Genomic DNA, 8510 nt, shown 5'->3' on the forward strand with positions numbered 1-8510 from the left:
GCCTGCTTCAATAAAACAATATCATGGCAACGTAGACCTAAGTGGTCATATTAGATCCTTGGGAACCATCACAAGTACGACTGGCGTATATATATTTGAACGAAAATGTTGTGTCATCCAGCGGAGCCTAGAAGAAGGTGACTCATGCAAACAACTGACTCCTTTTCAATAGAAAAGAATAGCCAAACCAACCCAGCTAGATGGTCAATCTCAGAGATATTATCGGCCGACAAACCAGAGAAGGACGACTATAGTCCTGGCCTTACCAGCACCAGAGGTGTACTAATCAATGAATCTATGAAATCAACTTTCTTTTAATACAAAATAAACCAAGACTAAGAGGTCACGACATCTTGTTGCTATTGATTGAGTTGTAGGGAATTTCGCTGACTAAATTCATCCATACACCTAGACTGTGGTAACCTTCATAACCAAAGTGTCATGACAACATCCAAAGGTGACCTTTTGGTTATTAAGTAGGGGAAATGAGGAGCACGAAGGAATGCCGACCACTACATAAGCCACTAGTGGCTGAGAGAAAGCGAGCAACACCTTATATAGGTTGGGCGGAGCCTAAAGAAATAAGCCTCTATCAGAGAAAGCCATTGCATGCTAGCCTAGCTAGCTAGAGTTTTTCAACTGGTTGTTATATTAGTTGTAGTGCGCCTTCCCTCCTTCTCTCACTTTGGAAAGATTTTTCCATATTTTCTTATGATGACCTAGTCGAGAGAGTATGATACATCGATGTAAAAGATTTCCTTTCTTCTGTGAGCTTGGTTTACTTGACCGAAGGGTGTAGTAGAACTAGAAGGAGAGGAATGGTCTATAATTTTGACAAAATGAGGACCGCTATTGGGAAATATCTTCTTGGTCGTCATCAAAGAAGTTGACGTCCGGGGGTTCCTCTTTCCCTTTAAAATAAAGGCGGTGAAGTCTATCCTAAAGTTCCAAATCTACATCCAACACCAGAGGTTCTTGATGAGAACAAATTGTAAGGCATTGAAAGAAACCCTTACGAAAGATGTCAAGACCCTCTTTGACTTTGATATAGAACACATAAAGGGGGAGAGTCACAGTCTCCCTTATTTCCTAACAATAAAATTCTTTTTCTGAAAGGCTAGTAACAATGCAATATTCCATAGATAAGCAAGAAACTGAAGCCTCTTTTTTTATTTATGATGTACCGGCTTGAATTCACTTTCACTTTAGGAAAGGATTTCTTTCTCCTCAAAGTAGGTGTTCGCTCCACAGCATGAATAGATTGAGATGCGATATCAATCACATTGGGTGGGGCCATTATCCTAGAGAAGAGCTTGAAGCAAGGGTCCGAACTTTAGGCGAGGCCTCTGTCGATAGAGCTAAAGCATTCATTAATCCACCCTCGACATACTAAGAAAAAGGGCTGATCTAACTATAGAACAAATACAGACATAAATATAAGAAATACTGCACAGAGCGCCCACTCTAAAAAGCATCCCTCCAACATTCGTCCTTCAAACTACCCATCAATCATCCAACACAACTAACTATTCATAAAAGAGAAATGAATTACAAAAATCAGTGAATGAAATAAGGCGAAAAAAAAGAAGAAAAGACCTAGGAACGAGCAGGGAGGATGGGTTTCTCCACCTTAAAGTATTGAGCATTTTAAGGGACTAGCTCGCTGATATAAAAAATTGGAAGTTTCAATTGAGGAATGTTTGGGACTGGATTGAATCCTTAGTTAGAGAGAGGGGCTAAGCTAAGCCTACGTAACATTATGAGAACAACCTTTTTTGTCTACTTTCAGCTATGCTATATAGATGGGCTACCTTTTGAAATAAAATGGAATATGTAAGTAAGTAGCATCTAGAATAGAATCCAGAGAAGCTAAGAAAAAAATGGGTATCATGTATGATTGATCAAAGTCTGGTATGTAGGAATCAGCGTCTCAATCGATTGGAATCGCCCTTCACTCTAAAATTCCTCAAAGAAAGCAACTAGCACGTCAGTCTGCGCATAGCATACTCTCTCAGTTCTTCTCTTTTTATGATCGGTCGAAGGGGAATGGGCCAACTCAAAATGGACCAATTCGAGAAAAGGGTCAAGATATGGTGCTGCGATTAGAACAAGGAATACTTTCTAGGAGGGTAATGCAAATTGTGATATATCTCAATAGTTAACGAAAAAGAATAGGCGAGAGGAGAAGTGTTGTTTGCAAATGAACCTAATAATTCCATGAAGCGGAGAGCCTTTTGATGAATTCTACACCCACTGGGAAAAAGGAATAATATACCTTGCCAGAGTTTCCCGATTAGGGATCTTAAACAACATAAGAAAATGCTTCATCGACTACTTTATCCACAAGAATGTCATAAAGGTTCTCTCCGGTCTTCCTAAAAAAGACAGCTTTAGAGCGCAAGTCAAACTCATGATAGGTGAGCAATCACGTGCACATGGTTTAGCGGTTTGCTGTTCTTTGTGATATTATTCTTCTCCAAGACCCGATGCTTCATCTGCTTCTTTAGATTAGTAGGACTTCAAACACGCTATTGCGTGAAAGATTTCCCAATTTCATTGCAAGAGATGACCGGGCGACTCCTCTAAAGTGATTTTCTAATGGCATAAGAGAGAAATTGCCAATTAACGATACTGATTGTGGATGCCCAATACTAGAGGAAAAAAGACCCATTCCCGATAACAGATAGAAGACGACATAGTCAAAGTCTAAAATATAAATAGAATAGGTTAAGTTACATATGTAAACATCAACTAGACTTCGGTGGTTAACAACCACCTACTTCTTTGAAACAAAAAATCTGGCGTAGTATGAGTTCTACGTTAGTAAATGAAGAATTAGGTGATATCAAATTCTATGTCCAAAAGTAGAGCACCATTATCTGATCAGGCTAAAGAAAGACTTCAGGACATATTAGATATGAAGAAAGGTTGAAATGACAAGAAGAGTTCTTAGTGAGGAGACAACACCAGAGGGAGGAAATTCTTGTGAATAAGGAAGCACGTAAACTCCGAAAGGAAGCTCCTGAGAGGGAAAGAGAAGAAAAAAACCAATGACATCATCCCAAGTCGATTGCTTCTCTTGATATAGTAGTGAGGAAGGAAAATGCTTTGTATATTGATGTAGTTCCAAGTCTTCGATGTCCTTCAAAGACTGACAAGAATTTGTACTAACAGAGTAGTAGAATAGGATTGATGATGAGCGGGCAAAAGCTCCCAGATATCCTGGTTTGTGAGCAAATAAGCCTTTGATGTCACTTAAATAAACTCCCGATGTTTGCTTAAATGACCACCTCAAATAGGCAGGTGCCTAGTCACTTTAGTGGCACTCTCTTTAGCGACAGCACTAGCTTCCTGCTGGTGCAAAAAGATCTTGGCATACCCAACTCTCTGAGGGGGTGTTCCAGATTCATTCAGAATCTCGTGTGTGTAAAATAGATATGTGTCATGACCCAACCCTATGGGCCATGACTAGTGCCAAAATTGGACACTCGTATACATGCCTATTATCTATAATCAATCGGCAACTAAATATGATATGGGCTTTATATGGGAAGCACTTCATCTCAAAACTGTCACTTTTATATATACCGATATTACTTGTCTCCTAAGGAGTTAAAATTTTTAAAGATAGGATATCATAATATACAAGCCGACAAGGCTGCACAATATAACACATCCCAAAATAAAATTTACATAAGCAAGCCGGCGAGGCTGCCACTCCGAATGGAAATGTCCCAAAACATAAGCTGTACTAGTGCAGCCGAACGACATTTATATACAACCCACTTATGTGTCTACAGACCTCTAATAGAATTAACAAAAACATATAACGGGACAGAGCCCCACCGTACTCCTAAATACCCAAATATATACATTATAAAGATTGGTACCAAAATCTTAGGCCCTGAGACAATGGAGCACTTCAAACCCGTTGAGTAGAATCCTAAGTTGACGGCTCTTAAAAATGAGTATCTGTACCTGCGGGCAGCCCCCTCCCCCTCCGAAGAAAAGAGGGGTTAATACGACATATGTACTGAGTATATAAGCATAAAATACAGTAAGAAAAATCATAGCTAAAGTAGAGGTGTATGATACTTAAGAAGTCCTTGTACCTATGCCTTATGAAATAGAAGTCATGCATGCTTATATCATATATCATATCCGGCCCTTTAGGGACTCGGTGAATCCGTCATATACATATATTTCATATTCAGACCATCATGGGCTCGGCGCCATCATCATGTCTGCAGGTCATATCATATATATATATATATATATATATATATCATACCCGACCCTCTAGTGAGGGACTCGTTGAATAATGCAGTAAAACTGTGCACGAATACATACACAGCCCGGGAATCGGCAAAAGATACATTAAGCCATGCACAAGTAGAGTAGTGAGTAACCATACGCATTTAAATCATTATTTAAGACCTCATGGAATAATCAAAATGAACCATTATTTGAAAATTAAGACGGTAGTCATTTCAAGTAACCTTCGGTTGCCATTATAAATTATGCCAAATATGAATTATACCAAAATATGACTTGTACTAAAATATGACTTATACCAAATAGGATGTCTGGAATCATATATATGAGTCAAGGCATAACGATATAAATTCTGAAAATTAAGAACATTCGCCATCCTTGTATCTCTAAGAATAAGAGCTTCATTGGAATTCTATACATTTGTCGTCCATTTGTTACATAAGATCATGCCAAAAGAAAGAAAGGTTAGCTTTACATACCTGGATGTCTAACTAATGTCCAGCGGCTACGGCTACTCTCTATGTTTATAAATCTACAAATAAGAGAGTAGCAATATAATTAGGAATTCTAATAAAAATTGGACAGCATTTCTCCTACATTTCGTACTTTTGAATTAACTCCAAAACAGCCCAAACAATGCATAAATTCAGCACCATTTAATTAAAAACAACAACCACCTTATTCACAAGTTGGATACCAATAAATTTCTGCACAAATACTTCAAAAATGACCTTAAAACAGCCCACAACCAACACATGTCGACAACAATATTAGCGGACAGATTTCTGTCTCCAATTAGTTCTTATAATAACTTCAATTTAACCCATACAAATATGTTATTCTACTTCAACCAAACTTTACAAATCCTTTATAGTTTACACCTTAAACATACCTTAACCATATCATGCACAAAAACAACAACTAACAGCCCCAACATAACTTCACAATACAATAGAATATTTGAACTCAAAAGTCCTTAAACCAAACACATGTAAAACCTCTTCTCAATTCCATCTTTAAAAATACCAAGAATGAGAAATAAACCTTCCTTTAACATATCTAATTCCCTTATTTAGACTTATACAATAATATCCTAAATTATTCTTCTCAAAACAAACCAAAGATCAAAGTAACTCTCGAAAGTTAGAAACCAAAATGTTTGGACAGCTTTCCAAAAATTTCAGATTTATGTTTCCAACATCTATAGCATGATTCCAATGAATTCCATGGAAAAATCAAGTTAAAACAATAAATAATCAACTCACCTTAACCTTGGAGAGATTTTTGAAGTTCAAAGAGTGTTCGGACGTTATTGGATAGGTTTTGAAATAAGGAAGAAGTGGGAGAGAATTCTGGAAATTTTTGTGAAGTGTAAATGCTGAAAATTGCCCGATCTTTGTCCCTTTTAATTGGGCTCTTTTGGATCGGATTTTGGGTTAATTTTTGGACCAAAAATGATTTATTATGTGGAAAATATATTAGGCTTTTGTCCCAAAAATATTATTGGAGTTTGGCAGCCCAAAATCCTCATCCATTCCACCAACAATGGGCTGCCAGAAAAATTTCAGAATTGGGTTTTCCCACAATTCACTTATATTGGCCAAACAATAAGTCATTACTTACCTTAATAGTATCATATAACCAATCCATTAAATTTACACCATGTCCAAATCTTAATACCTCTTACTTCAACTTACTACTCCTCTTAGAATTAAAAAAAAATCACATGCCACCTTTTAAAATTTCAAACCATTGCCACACTTTCAATCCATTTCCAACCAATACATTCACCTACAAGTCATTGTTTTTCATATATGTATGAATATTCCACACTGAGTACAATATACTAAAATATTAGCAAATGAAAAATATGGGGCATTACATCCTCCCCCCTTAAGAACATTCGTCCTCGAATGTTAAATTCAATATGAAAATTTCATTTATCTACGAATTCAGCCAATTAAAAATTTAAGTTACCTGTAGGTGTATGGAACAAGTAAGGGTATTTTTTCTTCATCTCCTCCTCGGCTTCCTAGGTCATCTCTTCTCTATTATTATTTTGCCACAGCACTTTGACGGAAGCCACATCCTTAGTCCGCAACCTCCTAATCTGCCGATCTAGGATGGCGATAGGTTTTTTCCCGTAGGAAAACTCTTCTGTTACCTGGACATCTTCTACGGGAAATATTCTGGAAGGTTCGCCTATACATTTGCAAAGCATTGACACGTGAAAAACTGGATGTACTGCTTCCAAATCAGATGGTAGATCTAACTCATAGGAAACCTTGTCTATTTTATGAATAATCTGATAAGGGCCAATGTATCTCAGGCTAAGCGCCGAATCTCATTACCCCCTTCATGGGTGACACCTTCAAGAATACCCAATCATCAACCTGAAACTCTAAATGTCGACGTCGATTATCTGCATATGATTTCTATCAACTCTAGGCTGCTAATAATCTCTCCTGAATGAGCTTCACTTTATCCACAGCTTGCTGAATCATATCTGGGCCTATTAGTTTAGTCTCACCGACATCAAACCAACTAATAGGTGGCCTACACTTTCTTCCATATAAAGCTTCATATGGTGCCATCCGGATACTAAAATAGTAGCTGTTATTATAAGCGAATTCAATAAGTGGTAAATAATCATCCCAACTACCTTTAAAATCAATAATACAAGCACGTAGCATATCTTGTAGTATCTGGATGGTACGCTCTGCCTGTCCATTAGTTTGAGGATGAAATGTCGTACTAAGACTTACTTGTGTTCCTAGCCCCTTCTGGAATGATCTTTAGAAGTTAGCTGTAAATTGAGCTCCTTTATCTAAAATAATAGATGTGGGAACCCCATGAACTCTTACTATCTCCTTGATATATACTCTGGCATAATCCTCAGCTGAGTATATAGTTTTGCCCGAAAGAAAATAGGCTGATTTTGTCAGCCTATCTACAATAACCCATATGGAATCATACTTCTGTGGAGTGTGAAGTAAGACTATAATGAAATCCATATTAATGGTTTCCTATTTCTAAATCGGGATCTCTATATCATGTAATAGTATGCCAGGCTTCTGATGCTCAATCTTAACCTGTTGGCAATTTGGGCACTAGGCTACGAACTCTGCTATATCCTTTTTCATGTCATTCCACCAGTATAAACATCTAAGGTCATGATACATCTTTGTTGACCCTGGATTAATAAAATATCAGGCATAGTGTGCCTCTCCCATAACTTGCTGTCGTAGCCCTGTAATATTAGGTACATATAATCTTTCCCTATATCTTAGCACTCCGTCAGGTGTGAGCTCGAATGGGGTCTTTTCCTTCTGAAGGACTGCATCTCTATACTGTGCTAGAATAGGATCTTGATACTGGCGTTGCTTTACCTCTTCCATGATAGAGGATTCAGCAACTCCTCGAACAAAAACTCCACCATTACTAGAATTAGCCAATCGGACTCCAAGGTTAGCCAACTGGCAAATCTCAAGAACTATCTTTTCCCATTCTGGTTGTACATCTGCCAAGCTACTCATGAATTTTGGAGAAGTGCATCTTCCATAATATTTTCTTTTCCCGAGTAGTATAAAATATCAACATCATAATCTTTCAGTAATTCTAGCCACCTTCTCTGACGCAAATTCAACTCCTTCTGCTTAAAGAGGTATTGGATACTTTTGTGATCCATATAGATATCAACATGTACGCCTTATAAATAATGCCTCCATATTTTCAAAGCATGAATTACTACTGCTAACTCCAGATCAGGAGTTGGATAGTTTTTTTCGTGCTTTCTTAGCTGCCAGGAGGCTTATGCTATGACCCTACCATGCTATATCAATACACAACCTATCCCAACATAAGAAGCATCACAATAGATAATGTAGCCATCTGGTTGTCACGCTTTGGGAGGGTACCCTAGACATGGCCGGCACTCGAAAGCCATTTTTGGTCTTCAAGCGAACCACTTGGTCCAGTCACACTTTCATTCAATCACATTCTATCAGCAGAAAACTCTATTATAGGACTATTATCCATAATCTAGGGCCAAAGACCAAACAATTATCAAGTCAATAATCAACTAAAATAAAACTAGTCAAAACGAACAGATCAACACTTCCACACTCTAGTCTATGAAGCCTCTATCAATAATCCAAGAGGTGCCAATGACAAGTCCATGGCTACCAAAAATCAAAACAAGAGAAATAAATCAAAATGATAAAGAAAATCTCGGT

The sequence above is a fragment of the Solanum dulcamara genome, chromosome 10 (genome assembly GCF_947179165.1).
Source record: "Solanum dulcamara chromosome 10, daSolDulc1.2, whole genome shotgun sequence".
Classification (NCBI taxonomy): domain Eukaryota; kingdom Viridiplantae; phylum Streptophyta; class Magnoliopsida; order Solanales; family Solanaceae; genus Solanum; species Solanum dulcamara.